General features: G+C 42.4%; 1 protein-coding gene across 1 annotated transcript in view; it reads left to right on the forward strand.

Moving 5' to 3' along the window:
• The first annotated feature begins 8,602 nt into the window (after positions 1-8,602).
• The window catches only part of SLC39A10 (solute carrier family 39 member 10), a 55,803-nt gene continuing 37,665 nt past the window's right edge, over positions 8,603-26,740 (forward strand). Inside the window, exon 1 of the mRNA XM_004576962.3 lies at positions 8,603-9,106. The gene's annotated coding sequence lies outside the window, so the exon portion shown is untranslated. The remainder of the gene's footprint in view (positions 9,107-26,740) is intronic.

Here is a 26,740-nt window from a genome sequence, read left to right on the forward strand (position 1 = left end):
TGTCAGAACTGCTCCTGCTACAAAGCTGCTGTTTCATATTTGACAATCATACTTAGAATATAGGAATAGAATTGTAAACTACTTCTTACACTTTATTTCTTAAATTACATTTGAAAGTTCTAGATTAATAGCATGCTAAAATAGGTTTAACTCTGAATATTACAGATACAAGACAACAAATTTAATTTGTGCTCATTGCTATACCTTATTTTTTTTTTTTTTACCAATGTTTCATCATTCTAAACAAAATCTCCTAACCATTAAACATTAACTCCCCTACTACTTCTCTGCTTCCATCCTCAATCGCCAGTCTCTGTAACTACTACTCCACTTTCTGTAGCTATGAATTCACCTGTTTTGGGTATGTCATACAAGTGAAGCCATACAATATTTGTGTTCAGCCCATTTTGCTTACTATACCATTGTTAAGATTCACTTATATTCTTACATATATTTTAATTTATGTGTTTGTGAGACGCAGAGAGATGGGAAGAACCTCCACCCTGCAAATGGGCTGGGCAGAGGATGAGCCGGGAGCCAGGAACTCAATGCACACCTGCCGTGTGGGAGGCAGTAACCAAACCACTTGAGGAAACACTGTTGCTTCTCAATGTGTGGATTAGCAGGAATTTGGAACCAGGAAAGGAGCTGGAACTCAAACTGAAAAATTCTGATGTGGGATGTGTTAAGCTAAAAGCCTACTCTTCTGGGCCTGGCACGGTGGTCCAGCGGCTAAATTGTCACCTTGCACATGCAGGGATCCCATATGAGCACTGGTTTGTGTCACAGTAGCCCTGCTTCCCATCCAGTTCCCTGCTTGTGGCTTGGGAAATCAGTCGAGGATGGCCCAAACCCTTGGGACCCTGTGAAGAGCTCCTGGCTCCTGGCTTCAGATTGGTTCAGCTTTGGCCTTTGCAAGCCACTTGGGGAGTGAACCAGCAGACAGAAAATCTCTGTCTCTCTCCCTTAATCTGCCTTTCCAATAAAAATCAATCTTTAAAAAAAAAATCCTCTGCTTTAATTTGAATTTTAAAGCTAATTTTATACATTCTGAATGCATTGTTTTTTTAATGTATGCTAGTATGAGGCTGGAACTGGAGTTAGGGTTTTGACTCAAGCCCAGAAAGTCTAATTTGGTCCCAAGGCTTTCTGGGCTGTCCTCAACTGCTTTCCCAGGCCACAGAGAGCTGGATGGGAAGTGGGGTTGCCAGGATTAGAACTGGTGCCCATATGGTATCCTGGCACGTACAAGGCGAGTATTTTGGCCCCTAGGCCACTGTGCCAGGCCCCATAAATTGGATTTTTAAAAAATATTTGCCTTAGATTCTTTCTGACTTTAGATATCAGTCATTCCATGCTGCTTCTATTACACTCTTATACCCTGAACAAGTAAGATTCTGCAAATAAAAAATTAGGAATACTGATACCAGTCTTTCTTTGATTCTGTATGTACTAGAAAATATAATTCCTTTGGAATCTTTGAAAAAAAAATAAAGCTAATTTTAATGTATTACCTTGCTAAAAAATTTTTGAAGCCAAAAGAAGCAAAAATCTGCAAAACATTTGTCACTGCCAAATGGAACTGAATGAAGTTACTTTTACTTTTTTCAAAGCCTTATTTTTATTTATTTATTTAGTTTATTTGAAAGGCAGAGTGATAGAGAGAGGAGGAGAGACAGCGATCCTCCGCCTGCTTGTTCACTCCTCAAATGGCCCAAACAGATCTGGGGTCCTGAAAGATGGGTCCAAGCATTTGGACCATCTTCCACAAGGGTGACCTGGAAGAAGCTCCTGGCTTTGGACAGGTCCAGCTCTGGCCATTGCAGCCATTTGGGGAGTGAACCAGCTGGCAAAAGATCTGTCTCTTCTTCTCTTCATTACTCTCCCTTAGCAATTCTAGGGATCTGCCTCTTTCCCACGGATTCTAGGATGGCCATGTTTGATGGAGACTCTCCAGCAACACTGCATCACTCTGACCATTAATCCTTTCCCAGCTGTGTCTCCAATTCTTCTTGCTTCCCCTTTCCTTTATCAGGCCCACCTGAATAATTTATGCTAATCTCTGCATCAGCCAATTAGCAACCTAAATTCCACCTGCATTATTTCCCCTAAGTAACCTAACATATGCACAGATTCTAGGGATGACGGCACCTCTGAGGGGCGGGGGAAGCACTGTTCTGCCCACCACAGTAATCGTATTAATGTATTAATGACTCCTTTTCTCCAGTGATCACAGTACTGGTCTGCCTGACATTCTCCAGGGTCTCTGCCCTCAAGGTAGCTTCCAGACTCCTGAATGTCACATACCAAGGCCCTGCTTACTAGCGCTGTCTCAGCTTTTCCAATTCCCCATGCCCCAAACACACAAGCCTGTGTTGTTTGTATTCCCCAGACATGAAACCCATGTCTGCACTCATATCATCCATCTGTTTTCATTGCTGTACCCCAAGCCACCCACTTCCTCCCAGCTGTCTGCCTTCACCCAGCACTCTCCTACTCAGCCTTTAGTCTGACTGTAGATGTCATTTCCTGTTGGAAGCCTGACAGGATCTCAATGTTTGACCTTTGCTGATACGTCAACGCATATGTTTCTCTAACAACACTTGCCACTCTGTCCTATAAATATCTCTCTCATTAGCTCCCCCACTAGATTGCAAGCCATTTAAGGGCTAGCTGTAGCCCAGCTTCTTAACATCATGGTTTGTAAATAACAGAAGTACAAGCTTTTGATCCAAAATATGCCCATCCTTTAGTACTTGTCCTTTTTTTCCCCCCAAGATAGACTTGCAGAGGATGTAACTTCATATAAAAACTAGGATTGACGTTTACCTTTAATCCCCTAAATGAATTTCACATTGCAACCTGCAGGGATTTATTTACCTGGACCCAACCAATTCTTGGTTGTTGATTCACACAAAATTAGCTTATATTTACATTACTAGGATGTAGGTGATTAACATGCACTTGATTCTGTCTAATTTTTAATATAACTTTTCTGGTATAAATAAATACTTGAACGATCACATTAAACCACCACAAAAGGCAGAAAGATTTCAAATGAATATAGAACCAGATTGGCTAATTAACATTCTAATTTAAAAGACTGGAATAAACATTGCCCTTGGAATTGATTCAAACCAGTCAAGCTGAAAGATAAAGCAACAAAAGAACAAATCTTCACAATGCAAATATCAATATGTTTTTGTTTTTAGTCTATTCTTTATTACATCACATTGAAAATTTCCATTTATCCTGCAGCATTTACAGATTACAAAGTCAGTGGGTCTCCTAATTTTCTTTCTTTCATTTAAAGAAAGCAAAATACCAACATCTCCGGAGGAAGCAGTAAAGGCATCATTACAAAACTAGGGGCCTGCACAGCATTGCTGTCAAGAGACCAGGTAATGCAAGGGTTAAAAGCACAGCCTTCACACCAGCCCTCTGAGTGGGGACCCATATCTACCTCAGTCTTTCTGAGAAATGGCCACAATTTCCCACCGCTAAGGTTGTTGTAGCAGTTACCTGGGTTACCATATTGAAAGCATTTAAATCATGTCTGACATATGTTTTAAACCATAGTTTGATGTGTTTAGGGTTGGAAGACGGACTGTGAAGCCTCACTGCATAGACAAAGTAGCTGTCACTGTAATTAAGAATGCAGCCTGGTATGAGTTAACCTGAAGTTGTGACATCATGAACTAGAAAGGAATCCAGGCCAGGGTGACCACAGCTGCCTGCTGGCCTTGCCAGCAGCGTACCTCACAAATGCCAGTTTAGAAAGTTCTTTAAATATGTGTGCTGGGAGGAAGAGGTGCTTTATGGAATTCCACAAGGATGTGGCTAATTCTATGAAAAATAAAATGCGATTCAAGTTTTTTTACTTATAAGAAATACTCGGAAAAGCTGCAAGACAACCTTGTTTTGACAATTCATTTACTGCTTTCCCTAATATTTAGAATGCTCCTGCCTTCTGGCTGTCAGATAATTTTAATAAATGAAGGTAAGCAATATTCGCTTAAAGTATGTCTCGATTTTTAGATATAATAGGTTGTTTTCATAAATGCCAGTTGCGAAATGGGTCTCCTTATCAGTGACTTTGGAAGCCCTAGGCAAGATTTGAAACTTGTTCTCACATGATATTTTAAAATAGATTAATTTCAATCAGTATAACCAAAAACACTTTTAAATTATTTTCATGATCATTTCTTCCTAATTCATTCGCATGCTGAAACCTTTAAGTTGTGATATAGCCATTTTAAGTGTTCTTCATATTTGCTAAATTCATTTGGATATTTGTGCTACATTTTAAAATTCCTTTGTATTAGGAATTAACTTTTAGAAAGCTGATTTCTGCGTAGAACCAGACAGGAAACGGTCAGCGTGGATCCACATATACCTTACTAGGTAGGACACAAAGATTAGTTAGTCCTCACTAGGGTATTGAAGATTTCTCTGCACTCCCCTCCTAAAACTGTTCTGCACCTCAACTGTTGACAAATGCCTTGTTAAATTTATAAGCCAGCTTAGACTATCCTAAAATCTGCCAAGTTCAGCAAAATTATGCTTCAACACTATAAACTGCTAAATACTAAAATGAAAATAGACACGAGATAGCTGAATAGTACCCTATAGCCACTTTAAGGTGTAAGCAGCTGGTTCTGTGTATAAACAAAACATGAAATGTCAATGAAGTAGTCACAGGATATGGTGAAGAACTTGTTTGGTTTTAACATACTGATTATTCAATACCATGTCAATCAATTCCATAATGTTGTAAATTGTGTTGATGATGTGCTGGGGCTTTCAATTGATTGGGATGATATTCTGCCAGCTCTTACTTTAGACCAGAGATGGTCTCCCCAAGAAACAGTTGAATTTATCTGGACAATAAGATGCTGGACTCTATGCCTGGTATATGTTTGCAAAGAAAGAATCTGGACTTAATTTGATCTGTAATACTACAACAAGGTGGAGGAATTCACCATGGGGGGAGGGCATGGGGAGGGGTTGGGGGAATCGCAGAGCCTATGAAACTGTGTCACATAATGCAACGTAACTAATAAAAAAAAAATTTTTTAAAAAAAAAAGAAAGCTGATTTCTGCCAGCAGAGTTCCAGAAGCTATGCGATGGCTGGCTGTTGGCACCGAGGTCCCCAAAGCTGGTATAAGACCAACGCTTTCCTTCATCTTTGCATTCTACGGTGTATAAGACTGGCTGGAAGTGGAATTAATAAGTTGGCAGTTTCTCTACAGTTTTGCTTTCATCTCTTTGGATTACAAAATCCTTGGGAATATACACAAAACATGCTTTCTCCTTTTTTAGAACATCTTTAGAAAAGATTTGGGAAAAAAAAAGTTCTTGTGTAGCAATATACAAAAAGTAATCAAATAGTAGCAGCTCTCTCAGGGTCAAAGTTCCCCAGGGAGGCCCAGGATGATGTGTTCGAGGTGGAATTTCAGAGAAGGGTAAGAGCAGGAAGAGTAGGCCAGGAGAGAGGCCTTCCTGTCACCACCACAGGACTGCCTGTGGTCTGCCTGTGAGCCTGCTTGGAGGTTTTCTGCTTTGGCTCATCTTTCTGAGCAGCCCTTCGTTTTTCTCATGTTTATTTACGAAAGGCTTGCCATTGTGAATCAGAAGCTTTAAATCCTGTTGTCTCTCCTCCCGTAGTGATGCCCGCTGCTCCAAAGGCCTTTTTTCTACACTGCCATGCCTTAAAGCTAAGACGGTTGTTCAGTGTTTTAAATCAGCTGATCTTTTTTTTTTTTTCTCTCTCTTTGGTGGGGAGTTGCTTAAAGTTTTGTGTGGTTTCATTTCTCCAATCTATTTTTGTCTTTGCAGATAGCCTGAAACTCAGTTTCATTGCATAACCCTAGCAAATCCAAATAATTGGACTTAACAGGCACACCGGTCAAGCTTTGTCTCGTCTTGACTGTCCTGCCTTCGTGTACCCAAACCAAGGCAGTGGGTGTGTGGCAGAGGATGCTCTTGTCAGAGACACAGTGCTGTGCTTTAGGGAAGAGCGTAGGGACTGCTGTGCCTCTCAAAGCCTCACTGATCTTTATTGTAGGAATGGCATGTTTTTAGATTCTATAAAAAATGAGAATGATGGAGCCAAACTTTTTAAGTGGGTTTGCCTTCTTAATTGTCACACAACACCACAGGTCCCAAAGAAAGGACATGGGGAATATCTTTTACTTTGGCTTCAGCTCCAGAGCTGGAGTTTCAAGGCCCAAGTCGGAAGACAGAGTCTGTAGAAATGAAAAAGTGGTTACTAATTCGGAGACCTAGGTTGAGAATTTTTTTTCTCCATATTCCTGATGCCTTCCTTTCTCTGAGGAGTGAACAGGCCACTGAACTTATTGTGCGATCACAATTAAACTATTTAATCTATATTTACTTACGTGAAAGGTAGAGAGGCAGGAAAAGAGGGTATGAGAGAGATTTCCCATTGACTAATTGACTCCTGGACCAGGTTGGGAACTCAGGTCTCCCACGAAGGAGGCAGGGACTCAACTATGTCAGCCATTAGCTGTCTCCCAGACCTGCACTGACAGCCAGCTGGAATTGGGATTCGGGAAGTAAGACCCAAAGACTCCAAATAGGATAAAGCTATCCCAAGTGCAGTGTTAACTACCATGCCAAATGCCTACCCATTTATAATATGTGATATGTGGAATAAATTGTGAATGAAGCAACATATTGAATAGTAAGCCATTTGCACATAAGTCAATACCCTCTCTTTTCCCCTTGTCCTGGAAATGTATACTGTTGTTTCTAGTTCACATCAGATTCTTCAGGAATCAAAAGAAGTGGCTAGGAAAAAAAATGTTTTAATCTTTTAGGACATAATGATTCCAACACAGCAGAAATCCCTGACCCTAACATGTTACTACTTTAAAAAACTGGTCAAAAAAAAAAAAAAAACTAAACTCATACATTATAGTGATACCTTTTTAGCAATATCCATTACTTAGCAGATTAGATTTCTATATAGGCCTGCAGAGTCGTTTTTTTGAGATTCCTTTTTGTATCCAGAAAATTAATTTAGCATTCTATTGCTTGATAACTTATCCTAATTTTGTTTTAAGCTCTCCCTAAATCAGTATGCATACACCTGGGGTGTAGCTCAATGTTTGGGTGAGTTTAAAAATGTGACAGAACACACTTAGCAATTAGATAAGAGGAGGCCCCAACCAACTACAACAACATCTGGGTCTCAAGGCCTTTGTCCTACGCAGGTATTCACCTGGTACACTGTGAAGGTGCCAAGAATCTTGAAGGACTGGGGTAGGGGTGGGTCCCTCTGAGAAGTGCGGCTAGCTATTGGCCAAGTTCTGTGAAATCAAATCAATCTTGGGTTAAGTGGTTCAGCCATACCTTTGTAGCCTCAAACTTCTGCGGTGCAAACACTAAGAAGCAGTGCAGCTGCCCTAAAAATAAGGAATTAAAGAACTACATTTACTAATCTTTGAATGCCATTAAGCATTTTTTCCCATTTTTTCACTTCATATTTTCTTTATTTACATAAGGTAAATAGATTTCATACATTTCATTTATATAGATTGAAGAGTATATTCCCCCACCCTATCCTTTCTTTTTTTAATTTTTACAATGACATACTTTGGGTTTTCAGTCACAAGCTTGCTATTATGTATTTTTTTTAAGGGATGTTGGCAATTGTTACACGGCCAGACTGTATCTATATACTACATGGGTCTGGATACCAACTCCCCTCCGGCACTGCTCTTCCATCTTAGGTTATTCAATTTCTTGTGCCTGAGTTTACTGGATTATAGTTCCTACATTCCCATGTCATGAAGATGAAATACGTATACATGCACAGAGGTGTATACAGGAAAAGCAGTTTGGAAATACCAGACACATAACAAAACTTGCCATTCCTATCAGCCATGGTTTCATGCACTCTCCTAGACCCCACACCACGACTGTACCCTTAGAACTCACTCTACTCTCACTAGATTCTGACTGGATACAAACATGGGCACCTCAGGCAGAATTCAGCTAAGCTTCAACCACAGAACAAGGGCCAGCAAGCAAAAGAAGAGCCCAAAGGAAAGTCTCCTATTAAGGAAATGTAGGCTGCAGGTTGCTTCAGAAGAGGGGAGGAGGCCTTTGAGATGCTGGGCAGGGTGTGGAGGCAGAGATGGGAGCAAGAATGAGCATGGCATGGGCAGGCAGGAGTCCACGGAACTGCTCGGCTGGATCAGGTGTGCCTGCCTTTGGCTGTTAGGAAATAATCGATCAATTAAGAAACAGGAGGTGGCGAAAGACCCTGGAAAGTTGCCAAAAGGCCTCAAGAAGGACTGCAGATAGGCCCAACTTTTTCTAGGAGACTTGGAAGACCTAGGGAAGGCACTCTGCAGAGTAATTCCGGGAGGGGAGGACGTAGGGGGAATTATGCAAAAAACACCTCGCCTTAGGCTCCCTACCAACGCTCCTTTCTGCCCGGAAACTGAAAAGATTAGCAGAGGGGGGAGGGATTAATTTAACGTGGAGCTTCACCTCACGTTAAACAGCGAACTATCCTAATTTACCTTTGTGAAGCCTTTTGGCCAAAGCCTAACCAGCAAAACCAGCAAGCTTCCATTTCTTATCTGCTTGCCCAAGGCCGCAGTCACCAACTCGCTAAGCCGAGAGGAAAAAAAAAAAAGGCGAGCGGGGAAGGGCGCTTCACGCATGCGTTAGAAGCCGCCCCTACTCCCCCGTCGCGTCCTTTCTTGGAACAAAACTAACGTGGAGCCAGAGTTCCGCAGTTTGCGTAGACACGAATCTCCTCTTGCTCCGGCTCTCCGAGTGGAACCCGCGAGGAAGGCGCGAGGGGTGCCGCACCCTACGCAAGCGGCGTTACCCGAACTGAATGGCCGGGTAGTGCGTGTACGTCCATGGCGTAGCACCCACAGGCGGACGGGGTGCGGCTGCGCAGGGACCCGAGTGGGCCCTGTACGCCACTAGCGTAGCGGAAGGTCTGACGCGCGGGCCTCCGCGACGCAGTTAGCGCAGGCTGCTTTGGTGAATACACGATTTGGTGCAAGCCGGGGTTTGGTACCGAGCGGAGAGGAGATGCACACGGCACTCGAGTGTGAGGTAACTATAAAACCCCGATTTGTTTACATTCCCTCCCCCAGAACCGGCCCCATGCGCGGCGGAGGCTGCGAGTCCCGGGACGGCGGGAGGGTAGAAAAAGAGAACAGAACCGGGGAGCCGAGGCTGGGTCCTCCGGGGACCGGGTTGCTGGGCTTCCCGCAGCTGCTGCAGTCGGCGGCGGCGGCGGCGGCGAGCCTGAGCGGAGCGCGCGGTGGGCTGCGCGTGGGACGCCGGACGCGGCTCCTCGTGTGCGGGCCAGGCTGCGGCCGGGCCGCGGGGTCGGCTGTGCGGCCGCGTCCCCGGGGCGCGCGGGACCGGCCGCCCCCCGGTCAGCCGTGTCCGCGTCGGCGGGAGGGACGGGCGGCGGTTAGGGGGCTGCGCGCGCGCGGGGGCCGCCGTCGTCGGAGCTGGGGACCGAGGGTGGGTGGGAGCATCTGGGAGGGCGTGAGGGGTGCTCGGCGACGAGCGCCCGGGGTTCCGTCTCCCTCTCGCCCTCCGCTCTCCTCTGCCACCGGGGGTGGCCGAGGGACTCCCGGGATGGAGCGTCGGCGCCGCTGTTCCGGCCCCCGGGAGGCTAACGGACGGCGGCGCCTGTGCTCTGGTCGCGGGCCGGCGGTTCGTGGGGGGCTCGCTTCCTCCCCGACCAACCGAAAAGCCGAGGCGGGGCGCGGGGGAGTGAACATCGCAGCCGGTTTGGGGAGGGGAGCCCAGGGTTCGGGCGGGGCCGGGTCGGTAGGTGCGACCCGGTGGACCTGGAGGTGGCGCGGCCGCCCGAAGGCTTTGTTCCACGAGCGCCTTCTGGTGGGGTGCGGCTGGGGGCCACCCCTCTCCCGGCTCGGGCACTTGCCGCCTGCTCCTCCCTCGGGATCGCCGGAACGCCCCGGCGAAGCAGGGGGCCTGGCGAGGACATGACGTTGAAGCCACGCTTCCTGTGGCTTCAGGGAAGCGACGTTCACGTGGACCTGTCCACATGGGCAGACTTGTAAGGAGTTGGGCACATGGAAGAACTACCGTGGCAGAGCCCGCCAGCTCTCAGCTCAGGATCCATCTCCCCAAGTACCCGTGTTTATAATAAAGAGTGACATAAAACTTAAGCGTAGAAGAAAAAAAAAAAGATGGTGGTTTATACTGACTTTTTTCAATATACTAAATCTGTTCCCTCCACCCCCGCCTGCTGTCCACTCTTAAGCATTGTAGCTTTAATTTGCAACTGAGTCATTCTTGCAGCAAGATTAGCATGTGACTTCTGTATTTTGTGCGTGTGTTCTTTTGGGTTATGTATCTAAAGTCAACGTAAGAACAATACGTAAAAACTGGAGACTGATGTTAGTGATGTGTTTGAAAGCCTTAACTCAGAACTCTTATGTTTTAGGCTTTCCTGTTCTGCAAATGCTTGTCTTTTTTTTTTCCCCAGATTTGACATGCCAGACAGCTCTCATCCAGTGTTTCAGTAGGCAGAGAAGCAATATACATCAGTGAAAAGGGCTTTACAGAAAATCAGGTTTTTATGTTAGAAGCTTCAGAATGGTGGTTTTAAATTTAGTAACAAACCCTTTACGTTGAAACCAGTTACCAAGGTACTAAATATATGAAGTGATTCTTGCTTCAGTAAAGTTTTCATACTGCTGTAATTGTGAAATCCTTTCATAACTGAAGAGATAACTAAATTTCAGAAGTCAGTCAAAATTAAGACGTGTTTAATTTTTTGCCTGTGTGAATTCACAGACCTGAGTTCGATCCACGGACTGGCCTGGAGGCTGACTGTGCTGCCACTGTGCTTAGGGAAGGCCTCTTGGGACGTGACTTCAGGAATAGATTGCTGGGCCTGTACAGGTTGAAGTATCCCTCATCCACAATGCTTGAGGCCAGAAGTGTTGTGGATTTTGGGTTGATTTTGTGGTGTTTGCATGTATACATAATGAAGTGATACAGAGACCTACTCATGCTTCCTACATAGCATACATTCTGACCTGAAGGTAATTTTGATACAGTGTCCCCACGCTAGGATTGCGACCCATCCCATGAGGTCAGAAGAGGGATTTTTCTGTCATGTCAGTACGCAAAAGTTTCAGATTTTGGAGGATTTTGGACCTTCAGATTAAGGATGGTTAGTTAGTCTGGGTTTTCCTGTTAGTAGTTCCTATTCCAATAACTACTGGAAAGCTAACACAGTTCCTCCCCATTTTTGAGAACCCAATTTGAAGTTTTTTGAGGTCTCCCATCTGGGATGAAAGTGCTCTAAGCTATGTGCGTTTCCTTTGAAGTGATTGGTGGAGAAGATAAGATACTGTCCAAGCTTGGTGGTAATGAGGATTGGTCCCTCACTTGAATGATCCTTTGCTGTTTGTTAAAGGGGGGTGGAGGAGGGAGACTTTACCCTCGTGGTGTCCAGTTCCTCCTCCACCCTCACATTAGTCGGTGTGGAAAAGAATTTAGGGTTCTGGAATGAGATGAAAGCTTCAGAACCTTGATCTATTAGTTTATCTTGAGCGTGTTTATCTTAATCTGAAAAACCTGTCCTGTCCTGAATTTACTATGACCATTAAGTGAGTCGGCCAGAGGACTTCAGGTTACTTAATTCATTTTACCTTTCTATTGTACATACAGCGTATTCTGTTCTATCAAAGACACATGGACTACTTTTTCATTTCTGTTCATCTTGATTAGGCTAGAGTTAGATTTGATGTGCTCTATTGGGCCTTCAAGAAGATGTAGTTACTATATAGTTTTTCTTCTGTTACTTGTATATAATTCCTGCTAGATTGTTTTCAGCCCCGCCTGCATTTTCTACTTTATAGTTACATATATACATTTTGTTTTTCCTACCAAAATAAATTCTTCAATGAGAGCATACTCCACAGCGTTTTGTCATGTAGTGCTCATGACTAGTTAAACGACTGAGTGAAACAAAGTTAAAATTAGGATTAGTTCAAGGAAATAATTGGGAAAGAAATTTCAGCCCTGCTTACCCCAGGAATGGAAATGACATAAGTTGTATTTCATATCAGGGACATTAGCAGAAGTCTGTTTTAAGTGTCTGTGCAAGTCAAAGAAATGGAAGAGCAAATCAGGTAATTTAAGCAGAAAGGTAGTTCTCTGCTTTGTAGCAGATGTTTTAAAATCTTAAATCATCAGTGTATTTCTCATTAAAAACGCAGGTACTGAAGATTGAAGTTTGACACTGCCCAGTCTTAACCTCAACAGTTTGATGCTGCCCTCTAGTGTTTGATTCTGCTTGAAGTTCTCAAACAGCCTGTTTCCACCTTTTCCTAAAATAATGTACTGTTTAAGTTACAGTTAGAATCTAAAGAGTTCTACATCTGGTCTACCTTAAGATTTCCTCCAGTTAGTTAATTATTAATCCTTCTGAATTTGCCGGCCTGGATTACATTTAGGTTCCCTCCCCAACCCTCTTCCAAGTAAGGGCATGGATTTTTGGGTGGAGAAAGAAGCAGAACAGTGTCATCAAATTTCCTGGCCAAGGTAATGTGGAATACTTTTCAGAATGAAAGGAGAGTAGTATATTTGAGATTAAACCTTTAAGTTAGCTTTGTATATGAATAACAGCATTTTTATTTAACCTGAGTTTTTGTTTGTCTTTAAAAGTGATATAAAATCCTGCCTGCTGTCTCCGTTCAGTGTCATTTAACTTTGTATTACTTTTAGCAGCACTGCAAATAAAGTTGGAAGCTGTTACATTCACATGATGATTTTTTAAAATTGAAGTTTGATCTGTATATTTTATCAAGATTATTGAGAAATAGAAAGTCTCCAGCATCTTTTTCATAACCACCAGGGTGCCTATAGTCATTTATAATGATTTAGTGTGTGCTTCACTGAGGTAACAGTTCAGATTATACCAGTTATCTGTGTTCCAGACTTTTTTTACTGTGGGTGGACCAACTAAGCAATAACTTGGATTTTTTCTTAAAGTAACCAAATATGTTCTCTGCAGAAATTTACAGGGATATTTAAAAAGGGTGTTTAGTAGCTGTAAAGCTGTTTAGATCTGTATTTGTGAAGTTTTTTTTTTTAAGATTTATTGATTTTATTGGAAAGGCAGATATACAGAGAGGAGGAGAGACAGAAAGGAAGATCTTCCGTCCGATGATTCACTCCCTAAGTGACTGCAGCGGCTGGTGCTATGCCGATCTGAAGCCAGGAGCACTTCCGGGTCTCTCAGGCGGGTGTAGGGTCCCAAGGTTTTGGGCCGTCCTTGAATGCCCTCCCAGCCCATAAGCAGGGAACTGGATGGGAAGTGGAGCTGCCAGGATTAGAACCGGCGCCCATATGGGACCCCGGTGCGTTCAAGCCAAGGACCTTATCCATTGCGCTATCGCGCCAGACCTCGGACTTGTGAAGTTTTAAGTAACAATGGAATTTTTGAAATTGTTTCCAAACGGCTTAAGACATCGCACATCATGTTCCAACATGGACTTGTTAAAACAGAACCCAATAATGTTCTATTTCAATAAATGTCCAATAAATGTCATATCACTAAATGGCAATGTTAAACGCTATTTTGCTAAATGGCCAAATACAAGGATTAGGTATTTAGTAGGTTTTTGATGTTAGATTTTTTGTGTTTGTTGCTAGAGTGGGAGGTTTTTTTTTTTAACTTCCATTTTTTTGTTATATTTTTAGCAATCTTTAGATAGATAATTAGGGTAAAAATGTTCAAGGGCTACATGAAAGTGGGTAAGATTATTATTTCCACATTGTTTCCTTCATGCATTTGAGGTAAAGGGGGTTTTAAGGGAGAAACCCAACCCAATTTCCCACCCACCCCAAGTCCCTGATGTGGGGCATGCTCCAAGGGTCTTGCCCAAGTGGTTTTTATAGTTCAGCAGTTATGAATTGCTGCCACTCTCTCCGCTCTGAGCACAATGAGGTCGTTGAAGAATCCACTGATTGACATAGTCCATCTTAGAGTCTCCATTTGCCCTGTTTTTCACTGCCAACATATGGCTGAGGTAGTTGATTGACTTTTTCTGTCCTCTGTCTTTTTATGCTTAGGGTTCCGAGTCTGGCAGTTTGATTGGGGAGATCCCCAAAGAAACTGTCTGAGGTGTTCCCAGTCCAGATTGTGTGTGTACTAGCAAGTCCAGGGCCCGGCACAGTCCGTCGTCCCAGTCAGCTGGTGGTTGCAATTGCTAGGTCGGTTCTGTTTCCAGCCCTGTCTTCCACTGGAACCAATGGGTGTTTGCAGTCCAGCCTGGTTCTGCCCAGCACACACTTGGCCCTCACATAAACCAGTGGGAGCTGCAGCCTAGTCGGAGTGACCCACAACAACCCCCACCGGGCCCACTGGGCCCGCCTCTACCCTGGTTTGCCAGTATGTGTAGCAGACTAGTCCAATCTGTCCCACATCCCATTCAGTTCTCATACATGTCAATGGGTATTAAAGCCTAGTTCCATCTAACCAGCTTCACTATCCAGCCCACACAGATATTGTTGCATGCCTTTCTGTCTAGCCACCCCAGCCCCTATCCTGGTTTTCGTGCCCTCCCATGGGAGTGGTAACCCAAGATGGAGGAGCCCACTATTTCCCTTCTAGGCCACTCTAGAGTGGGAGTTTTTGAGCTCAGTAGTTAGGTGCCTAATAGGATGCCCTATCCACAAAGGAGTGCTCGAGTTTGATCCCTGGCTCTGGACTACAGCTTCTGGCTGATAGAGAACCGGGGAGGCAGCTCACCCAGCTGGCATTCCTGCTGCCCCCGTGGGACGCTGGGATGGAGTTCCTGGCTCCCACCTTCAGGCATTTTAATGAGTGAACCAGAAAGCACTCATGAATAAATGCATCTTAAAAAGTTGTTAGAATTGGTCTGTAGAGGTATAGGATAAAATCTGTGACTTTGTTTAAATAGTATTCAAACTTTAAATGTAAGTGGCAGATGATTCTATGATTATCTAATTACTAATTTTTTAAAAGATATTTTAGTACTGATGGGGAAGTACCAAGTGATGCTTCTGATAAGGCATGGTTGTACCTTCAGTATCTTGTCTACTTCTGGGGACCGCACATCCTGTTCAGAAGAGGTTTTCAAAAAAGAATTAGAAAAGGACATGAGAACTTGGTAGAAGATGTGCTTCTCTAACACCAGGGATAGTATGGTAAGAACTCTGGGAAGCATGGAAGAAGTTAGTTTTCATCATCTTAAGATCACTTTAGATTTTAGAGCTATTTTCGTTCACTATAAGAAATACAAAAATCAAAATTCAATATAGTAAGAAGATCACAAAGTTAGATCCTATTTTGCTATCATTAAGAAATTTCAAAAGTGCTGTCATACCTCTTTTTGATGAATGCACTTATATATATATATATATATATATGCAGCCTGTGATTTTTTGAATTTCAAAGTAGTGTTTTCCCTTATTGCCTGCTGAAATCATTGTTTTGTTTAATGTGTAATTAAGTTAGGGATCAGCAAACTGGCCTATGTGCTAAATCCACTCCTTTTGTGAAATATTTCTGGAAGCTAGTGCTGGTGACTGTTCGCTCACCAGCCCTAACACGTTCAGTTTCTGGCCTTGTGAAGTCAGCCAAGCCCTGCATCGATTCTCAGGGTCTCAGCATTATTCAGTGTCGCTCCCGTGTAAGATAGTTACACCCCTCAAGCGCCTGGAGGAGTAAAAGGCTTCAGTACAGAAGTGTTCCGTCCAAATCACGTCACAGGGAGCCATGTGAGTGCTCATGTGTTTTTCACCTGAATGGTGTAGAAGTTTTCATCTCTTCACTCTTTCCATTTTCCCCCTGTGACGTGATTAGGAAGATTTTTACCTAAATGTGTTTGAAAATATTGTTGAGGGCTTCTGAAATAATTGATAAATGTATAAGAGTTTGGAAATGTTAATTCAGTTGAAGCTTGTTTTTAAAGATTTATTTGTTTTTTTAGTGGAAAGTCAAATTTACAGAGAGAAGGAGAGACAGAAAGATCTCTCATTTGTTGGTTCACTCCCCAAGTGGCTGCAACAGTCAGTGCTGAGCTGATCTGAAGCCTGGAGCCAGGAGCTTCTTTGAGTGTCCCACGTGGGTGCAGGGTCCCAAGGCTTTGTGCTGTTCTCTGCTGCTTTCCCAGACCACAAGCAGGGAGCTGGATGGGGAAAACAGAGCAGCCAGGGTTAGAACTGGGATTCGAACCAGCACATATATGGGAACTTGGTGTGTGCAAGGCGAGGACTTTAGCCACAAGGCTACTATGCTGGGCCCCAGTAGAAACATATTTCTCTCAGTAGAAAATGAGTTTTGTAAGTCTTAGTTTTTAGGATTTGTGTTATTTTTTATTATAGCTCTTTTTAAAAAATACAATATGGAAATTTATGTAAGAAACTACACTTTGTAGATTTTATTGTATAGACATAAAATATATAATTTGATACTAAAAAGGATACAACTGAAAGGTTTATTTGCAGAAAATAAACCTGAGTCACATTGTAACAGAAGCTGATATTTATTGATAAAAATGTAGTAATATATGTAAATAATAAGACCCAAGAAATGTTAACATTTTTGTAGACTTTCTTTACATCTTGGAACTAATTGCCAGCAAGTAACCAAATAATAGCTCAAATTGGAATGAAAATGTTTGTGTATTGTGATTAAAATTGAGCAAATACTTGTGAAAGTCTTGAAACCATAAGCAGTTAATGTGATTTTACTGATTGGTCAACTAAGATTTCTGATATTGGTCATTTTCTTATGTTTTGTTTTTCTGTGTACTGATATGTCTAAATATACTTTAGCTCTCTTTTAGAGTAAGCAAATAGAATATGATTAGAACTTATTAAGAATTTATATTTTTAATTTATATATTGGACTTGGTTAGACCTGATAATAAGGAATTTACTGTGAAATCAATAGGTTGCTAGTAAAAGGTACGTAATGTTGACATTGGGTTGCATTTTTCTAAGAGCTGGCTAAGTTGGTTGATGTGAATAATCATTTCATTTTCAACAATTAAGAAGACCCAGTGGCTTAACATGATCCTAAGGATAGCTGAAACTGATCGGACATAAAGTTTCCCTGTTGAGGAAGAAGTAGCCTACCTATTGGAGGCTGCTTCCACAAAAATGGCTGTTATGAAGAGCTTACCCTGGCAATTGTTTTTGTCCCACCTCAACCTCATAAAGATTCTTTTAACTGGAAGTACGTATGAGTAACACGCTTGTGCAAAATCGGGAAGGTGTAAGAATGCCATGGTGTTGAAGAAGGAAGACATGCAAGGAAGAGCAGAAGCATGTGGTGTGATAAAGAGTAGATGCTCTTAGACTCAAGGTGACTGCCGCGGATGGTGAACGGAAAGGGAGCCCAGTCCTGCACAGTGGAGGGAGATGGTGTGTGTGTCTAATCCCCGTCCTAAAATGAACAGATTAGCATCCTTCATGAGTGCATGCCATGTGACTGGAATGAAAAGAGAATGAAACCTATTTCCTGGAAGTGACTCAAATTGCAAGCAGTTTATTAGCTTCAGAAGACATCTTGTTTGCTGACTGAGAAAGTCGCATTTACTGATGCTGGGTATTCTTTGTATTCACAAGTAGCAGGACTGGCAGCAATATCATGGATAGCTTTTCACAGTGTAGTTCCAGGTTTCCTGTAACACAAGGTTAGAAAGCAGAAATGCCAGTATTGGTTTTGATATTTTGTGAGATTTGCACATAAATGCTTGGCATACAGTAGATAGGTCTGATGTATTGTTGATTAACTTATTTTAAATCAAGGCATACACTTCTTTTAAGTTAGCAAAACAAGACAAGCCTAAATTATGCCCAAGCTCAATTAGCATGCATGTACTAATTTTACATGAATGAATCTCAGTGGGAAAATTAGAAAACACAAAAGCTGCTCTTTTTTTTTTTTTTTTTAAAGAGGTGCATTGCTGTTTCAAACTGTGAATATGGCTCTAGTAGATTAGGTACCTGGCGAAGTTGAGGGATGAAAAAGCAAACTATGAAGCTGTAAGAGGATTTGTGGTTCTTGCTGATAACTCATTAATACAATCCCTTCATCCCTTGAAGAATGTTATGATATTACTGAAGCTAGTGTGTTGTGGTGAGTCTTTCCAACTTTCACACACGCTGGTGAGTTGGATGCCTCCTAGGCTCCAGCTGGTCTTGAATGTGCTCGTTGATGCTACCTCTGCCCTTAGAATACTTTGGCCACATTCTTTCAAAAGAATGACACAAAGGGAATTTTTTTCCCTTGGTTCTACACTTTATGTAATTTAATTTAAAGATACATAATACCACATCTGATAAAGATAGCAACTTAGGTTAATATAGCCAATTGTTTCACAAAGTGGTTACATGTAGGTTGGTTCAACTGGTGCATGAACGCAGGTGCTATTGCCCTGTTGACCACAGAGGGAGCAAGCCGGCAGCCATGGAATGAATGAAGGTTTCTGACTGTGGTTCACTGAGGCTTTATAAAACAACTAAAAAGTGATGGGCTACAGATCATATCAATAATTAATTTTTTTTAAAGATTTATTTATTTTATTACAGCCAGATATACAGAGAGGAGGAGAGACAGAGAGGAAGCTCTTCCATCCGATGATTCACTCCCCAAGTGAGCTGCAACGGGCCGGTGCTGCGCCGATCCGATGCCGGGAACCAGAAACCTCTTCCTGGTCTCCCACACGAGTGCAGTGTCCCAAAGCTTTGGGCCGTCCTCAACTGTTTTCCCAGGCCACAAGCAGGGAGCTGGATGGGAAGTGGAGCTGCCGGGATTAGAACCGGCGCCCATATGGGATCCCGGGACTTTCAAGGCGAGGACTTTAGCCGCTAGGCCACGCCGCCAGGCCCAATAATTAATTCTTAAATAGCACTTATTTGTTACAAATAAAATAGAACAACTACCAGATAGACCACCTGCCACATTACGATATATGTGTTATTTGGTGCTTATAAGCATCAGGTGCCTGCATTTACTCATTTTCCCTTAAAAAACACCTCCAGGGTAAAAACTCCCTGAAAAGAAAGGAGTTGAATAGATGATACACATAAGGTATATCCTAAGATGATGGGCTTTTCCAGTAACAGAAACTCAGTGTTGGATATAGGATTATTTTTCTATAAGAGAAAGGTCGTTCATCTGCTGGTTCCCCAAATGGCCACAACAGCTGGAGCTGAGTTGGTCTGAAACAGGATTAGGATCTTTTTCCAGGTTTCCCACATGGATGCAGGAGGCAAAGGAGCTGGGCCCTGCTCCTCTCCCTTCTGAGGCCATTAGCAGGGAACTGGATCAGAAGTAGAGCCACTGAGACACAAACCAGTGCCCTTATGGGTTGCTGGTGCCATAGACAGAGGCATTAAGCTATGGGGCTGGACCCATGTCTTTGCATTCTAAATTGAGTGGATAGTGTTTTTTTAAAGATTTATTTTTATTGGAAAGTCAGATATACAGAGAAGTGGAGACAGAAGATGATCTTCCATCCACTGATTCATTCCCCAAGTGGCTGCAACAGTAGAGCCCTTGAAAATCAAGGAAAAGTCAGATATACAGAGAGGAGGAAAGACAGAGAGGAAGATCTTCTACCCGTTGATTCACTCCTCAAGTGGCCACAACAGCTGGAGCTGAGCCAATCCGAAGCCAGGAGCCTGGAGTTTCTTCCAGATCACCCACGTGGGTGCAGAGTCCCAAGGCTTTGGGCTGTCCACGACTGCTCTCCCAGGCCACAAGCAGAGAGTTGGATGGGAAGTGGGGCCACTGGGATTAGAACCAGTGCCCATATGGAATACCCATTCATGCAATGAGAGGCCTTTAGCTGCCAGGCTACAGTGCCGAGCCCAAAAAACTTGATTTTCTATAACCATGTTTTTGAGTAGTGCATGTAAAATGCTGGTGAAAGTTAAATAATTTCTCTGGTTCAGTTTAATAATATTTTATTCATGTTAATAATATTAATATAGGTCTCCTGGTTTTGATAATGTGCCAAGACTATGTAAATGTTGCTGAAAATTGGGCAAAGGATATATGGAAACTGAGCCATTTTTACAGTTTCTTCTGAACCTTAAATTATTTTAAAAATAAAATGTTAACCATAATAAATTTATCTGTGGGGGCTATTAAGGATGTGTTAGGTGTATGTCTAGAAGCTTCATATTATTGATCTTACTGATTGAAAGTTGGAATGTTCTTCATGTAGGTGTTAATAATTATGTGTTGGTTGAAATATAGCAGGCCTACAGCCAAGTCCCCAGATGTGAAATGTAGATCACCGTTTTCATGAAGTGAAGCGAGCACGTGTAGCCGTCGGCAGAGGAGGAGCAGTGAGCCACGCGGTGATTCTGTCCAGGTGCTCCTGACAATGAAGTTTACTCTCTTTTGTAAATATTAATTTCTGATGTTAATGTTAAATGCAGGAAAAGGGGCTTCATTTTTTCCTTTGCATCTAAAGATAGACAATATCTACATCAAGAATACTATTATAATTAGCCAGTGATTAAGTTGCCTAGTTGTAAACTAACCCCACTCTAATGTAGAAATTATACAACAGTGGAATACTTAACTTATTATTCCTTTTTTGAACACTTAAGTTTTTAACATTGATGGCATTCTGGGAATCAGCAACCAGGGCCTGGAACAATGCTATCCATGGTGAAAATGAATTATGTTGGCTCTTACGGTTACCACAATCTACCCTTCCATTTCCTGTATACTGTAATCACACAGTGTGTCTGCGACACCTACTGACTCACGTTTACCAAGTTTTAGAAAGCATCTTCACTTATAAAAGTAACATTCTTCCTGCACAAATCTGGAAACCTCAAACACAAGATCCAGAATATTTTGGCCAGGGCAAAGGCAGGTCCTGTGCTGGCTACTCTGTATGGTTTAGTGGAACTGGGTAACTTTTCCCCATGCCTGTTTCTATATCCTCTTTGTGCTGTGGATTCTGAAGAAGATTCTGAACTTCAGTGAAGTACCTGGAAAGCTCTGTGAATTATAGCTGAGATTGTATTTCGCATCCTCCTTGCTAGCTTAGGCTGTGTGACTGACTTCTCACCAGTGGAGCGTGAGGAGAAATGACACAGGCAGCTTCTGCCCACCCTGCTCCTGAAGATGACACCCCTGGCTCTTTGTTTCCATTCCCTCTCCGCTGTCTGGAGTAGCTGCACCTGCAAGCAATGTTCACTTAGATGTTTCTGAATCAGAGGAGTGGAGCTGTCCTCAGACCTGGAGCAGTCACCCTGCACTGTCTTTGAAGGGGAAGCAAAACTTGCTCAATTCTTAAACCATGGCCTTTCCAGGGCATCTCGGCTATGGCTGCATAGCCTGTGCTAACAAATGCACACCTGCCTCATCCAGATGGTCCCAGATTAAACACGTATCTGCAATACAAGGAAACTTAACAAAATTCAGGGCAAGTACGACAAAAAACTACTTGGACCTTTGAAAGAGCTTTACATCAGTATAAATTTGCGCAGCTAGGTGTAGTAGACTAGCAGCTGAAGTCCTCGGCTTGAATGCGCTGGGATCCCATATAAGGTGCTGGTTCTAATCCTGGCAGCCCCAGTTCCCATCCAGTTCCCTGCTTGTGGCCTGGGAAAGCAGTCAAGGACGGCCCAAAGCCTTGGGACCCTGCACCCACGTGGGTGACCCAGAAGAAGCTCCCGGCTTCTGGTTTCGGATTGTCTCAGCTCCAGCTGTTAGGCCGCCTGCAGAGTGAATCAACGGGTGGATGATCTTCCTCTCTGTCTCTCCTCCTCTCTGTATATCTGACTTTCCAATAAAAATAAAATATTTGAAATAAAATCTTGCCTTTTAGTTGATTTTTGAGGTACCCTCTAAGTTTATGAATAATATGTACTTCCAAGTAAAGCTTAGCCACTTATGATTACTTGCAGTGTCTGCTCATGTCCTTGCTTTCCCTGGATGTTCTCTTCGGTGAGGGACCATGGGGCTCAAGATGTGGACGATCTTTGCGTTAAATGACTGAACTATTATATGTTAAGAAATAGAGAAGACAGTTGGAATTTCATATGCACCATTCATGGTTTTTGCATTTCACATAGTCTTCCATTTGATGTTGTTTGCTCATTACATATGTGTGATTTTCACTGTGTGTACAGAGGAATTCTGTCAGTGAGATGATGTATACTGAAGAAACCTTAGAGTGTTTACTTCCAGGTGATAGAACAGTACTCAGACTATCACCTTTTAATAACATCTTCTAGCGAAAACCCAAGATAATTGCAGAGAGTTAACATTTAGGAGCTGAAGAAATAGATTTTTTTTCATTTGCCTAATAGTGACTGGCTTTAATAACCCATGCTCTTTCATCGTCATCATTATAAAATTAAAATTGCTACATTTTTAAATAACTTTGTCCATAACATTGTGAGAATGAATTAAATATATTTTGTAGATTTTTTTTGAAAAAATTATTTAACCCATAAACCACACAGTTATGCAGATAATAGTATCTATTCAGTTAATCATAGCATTTGGATGATTCAAGTGTTTTAAGTAAAAGGAGATATTTGATAACTTACTGGTATAATGAATCCGAGCTTTTTGTTAGCCTGTATCAGATGCACTGAGGAAGTTGAGGAAAACATTAGTGACCCCCGCCCCAGGAGTTTCACACACAGACATGAGCAGTGAGAAATTGCATTCGCATTTACGCATTTATTTTGATGCTGCTGTTATTGCATTACCACACTTTGAGTAATCACCGGGATTAGGTTATATAATGTCCCTTCACATTTATAGAAAATGTCATCATTTAAATCCCGTTTTCATACTTTAACAAATATTAAAATGTTTTGTTACTTCAGATTCTCTTTCCTTTTTTTAGAAGGGAAAATGCATTTAAACATGTATACTTCTCCCCTCAACTGATGCTCTTCCTGAGAAAATAACCACTCTCTGAAATGTGATACTCCCATTCTACACCCTTGTTTTGTGTGTATGTGTGGAAGAGGCATTTTGCATGTTTCAGAATATCCATATATGGAAAAATATCCATACATGATTTGTCATGCATCTTTCTTTCTGAGATTTTTGCATTTTAGTATGTTATTTCAATCATTTATAACAATAGTGCAATTTTCATCAGTATACCACATTTATTTCACATGTAATTCCATTGATTGGCATTTGGGGTGTGTCAGTTACATGCTTCTTTCATTTTCCTACTTTTTTTTCACATATATCCTTGCAAGGTGAAGTGTTTTTCATTATTGATACAAATATTTTATTTATTCTACTCCTAACTTAAACTTTTTTTCTTTAAAGATTTAATTTTTATTGGATAGTCAGATTTATAAAGAGAAGGAGAGAGACAGAGAAAAATCTTCCATCCACTGTTTCACTCTCCAAGTGGCCACGATGGCTGGAGCTGAGCCAATCCAAAGACAGAAGCCAGGAGCTTCTTCCGGGTCTCCCACATGGGTGCAGGGTCCCAAGGCCTTGGGCCGTCCTCAACTGCTTTCCCAGACCACGAGCAAGAAGCTGGAATGGAAATCGAGCAGCCAGGATACAAACTGGTAGCCATATGGTGTCCTGGTGCATGCAAGGCAAAGACTTTAGCCATGAGGCTGTTGTACTCTAATACTAACTTTTATATACAGTTTATGTGCACGTAATGCAGATGTCTTTTGTTGTTGTTGTTGTTGTTGTTGTTAAGATTTGTTTTTATTGGAAAGTCAGTTTTACAGAGAGAAGGAGAGACAGAAAGATCTTCCATCTGCCGGTTCCGTCCCCAAGTGACTGTAACAGCCAAAGCTGAACCAACCCAAAACCTGGAGCCAGGAACAACTTCTGGGTCTCCCATGTGGGTGCAGGGTGCTAAGGCTTTGGGCTATCCTCAGCTGCTTTCCCAGGTCACAGGCAGGGAGCTAGAAGGGAAGTGGAGCAGCCAGGATGTGAACTGGCACCCGTATAAGGACTTTAACCACTAGGCCACCATGCAGGCCCTGTAGATGTCTTTTAATGTGTGACTTGTTACAAGTACTATTTGTCTTAAGTCTTACTTGTAAGAATAATTTTTAAAGGATTATTTTCTTTAAAATGCAGAATTGGAGAGAGAGATCTCCCATCCACTGGTTTACCAACAGCCATGGGACACAACAGCCAAGACTGGGCCTGACTGAAGCCCTGAGCTTCATCTGGGTCTCCCATGTGAGTGCAGGAGCCCAAACACTGGGCTGTCTTCTGCTGCTTTCCCAGGCCATTAGCAGGGAACTGCTAATGCTATAATGCCTGGCCCTGTAAGAATAATTTTTAAAGAGTTTAGTTCATCAGAATTTTGCTTTGTACTCTGTGTTGCATGTATGGAACATCTTTTCCTATCTTAGCAAATAAGGATTCCTACTTTTCTTATAAAAGTTAAGATTTTTTGGTTGTTACATAGACATCCTCTTGGAATGACATTTTTATATTGTGAAAACTGTTTTCATAATCAGTATTACTGATCCTCTTTCTGAACACTGTTGTACTCCACTGGCATGTTTGTTTGCCCTTGTGCCAGGTGGTGTTATTTTAGTTAGTAGAACTTTGTAAAAAGTCATCTTTGTTACCTTGCTAATATTCTGGATTGTCTGAGTTGGTCTTGGGGTTTCTGCTTCTCCAAATGAATCTTTCAGTGTGCTTGTGAACTCTCATCAAAAACAGTTACCATGATTCGAAGGCATCATTTCGTTTTTCAGAAGATTAATTTGAAAGGCATTGGTAAGGGATGTAGGAGTCCGAGCAGTGGCTTGATACACTGCACTACAACACCACATGCTTTTTTGTCTGTTCTATTTATTTCTAGAAATAATTTTTATTTGTTTGTGATTACATTCTTTTCCAATGATTTTCACTGGAGAAAATGTGATTACTTAAAAGTTCTAATTGAAACAGACTATGAGAGAATTTACTTCATACAAATTATGAAGTAGGACTGGCATGGTGACGTAATAAGCCAGTCCTCAGCCCTGTGGCACCGGCATCCTGTATAGTTCAGCTAGTGTGGGAGGATCGGGGTGGGGAGTGTCACAGTCAGCTGGAAAGCATGCAGGAAGGTGGCTGGGACAAACGGTTCAGCTTTCCTTTTCCTCTGTTCCTCTGATCTGAAGCAGGGAAGGAGAGGGGTCACTCCTTGCTGTCAAACTACATCAGTGCCCGGGATCAGGGGCATGTCCACTCCTGTACCTTCTCCCTGATTGTGTCTTGGGAAAGCAGTGGATGATGGTTCAAGTCCTTGGGACGCTGCACCCACGTGGGAGACCTGGAGGAGGCGCCTCACTCCCCAGCTTTGGGTCAGTGCAGCTCCAACCATTGTGGCCATTTGGAAAGTGAACCAGTAGATTAAAGTCCTTCTTTCTTTATCTCTCCTCTCTCTGTAAAGCCTGCCTTTCAAATAAAAATAAATCAATCTTTGTAAAGTTATAAGGTAAGCTTGCTTGTATACCTAGTGCTCAGGTTAGGAAAGAGATTACTGTGTTTGGAGTCTCTCCTCTCCGACCAGCTCCCAGTTATTATTCCTGACTTCCTTCCAAAAGATGGTTATACTGTGCTTTAGATTTGATCATTTTCAACTTTATATAAATAAAATTATATGTTATGGTTTTCTTTGATGTTTGTCATCTTTTGCATAATTTTGAAATTAATGTATTAGGTGAAGGTGTAGTCTCATTTTCATTTCTGTGCAATATTTCATTGAAAGCTTATACTCTTGTATTGATCTTAATGTTGATGGACATTTGGTTTCTTTTTCAGTTTTGAGATATGATAAGGAATGCCACAAACATGTTGATATATTTGAAAAGCTTTTATATATTTGAGATTGATGCACACATAGAAACAACTACTCAGAAATTTTTATTTATTTTTCTTGGAAAGGCAGATTTTACAAAGAGTAGGAGACACAGAGAGAAAGATCTTCCATCTGCTGGTTCGCTCCCCATGTGTCTGCAATGGCTAGGGCCAAGCCAGTCCAAAGCCAGGAGCCTCTTCTGGGTTTTCCATGCAGGTGCAGGGTCCCAAGGCTTTGGGCACTCCTCTACTACTTTCCCAGGCCAAAGGCAGGGAGCTGGATGGGAAGTGGGGCACCCAGTACAGGAACACGAGTTCCAGTGTGGGTAAGGCAAGGATTTAGGCACTGGGCCTTTGCACCGGGAGATAGAAAATCTTTAATCCATTGGGTTAGATGGAGTTGGAAGCTGAGCTGACTCTTGCAGACATCACAAGCAGCATTTTAACCACTGTGTCAAATACTCACCTGCATCTTGACCTTTTTTAAAAAAGAAAGCTTTATTTCTTCAGACAGTGATAGAGAGGGAAAGACAGGATTTATTCTCCAAATGCCCATTTTGACTGGGCTAGGCCAGACCAGAGACAGAATCCAGAAACACCATTTCCTCTGAACAACAGGAACTCAAGTGTTCATGCTATCTACTGACTTCCCTCATACTTACACATTAAGTTGGCGACCCGGCAGCATGGCCTAGCGGCTAAAGTCCTCGCCTTGAACACGCCAGGATCTCATATGGGCGCCGGTTCTAATCCCGGCAGCCCTACTTCCTGACTCCTGGCTTTGGATGGGTGCAGCACCGACCGTTGCGGTCACTTGAGGAGTAAATCAGTGGACAGAAGATCTTCCTCTCTGTCTCTCCTCCTCTCTGTAAATCTGACTTTCCACT

Source organism: Ochotona princeps, chromosome 5 (assembly GCF_030435755.1).
Source record: "Ochotona princeps isolate mOchPri1 chromosome 5, mOchPri1.hap1, whole genome shotgun sequence".
NCBI lineage: Eukaryota > Metazoa > Chordata > Mammalia > Lagomorpha > Ochotonidae > Ochotona > Ochotona princeps.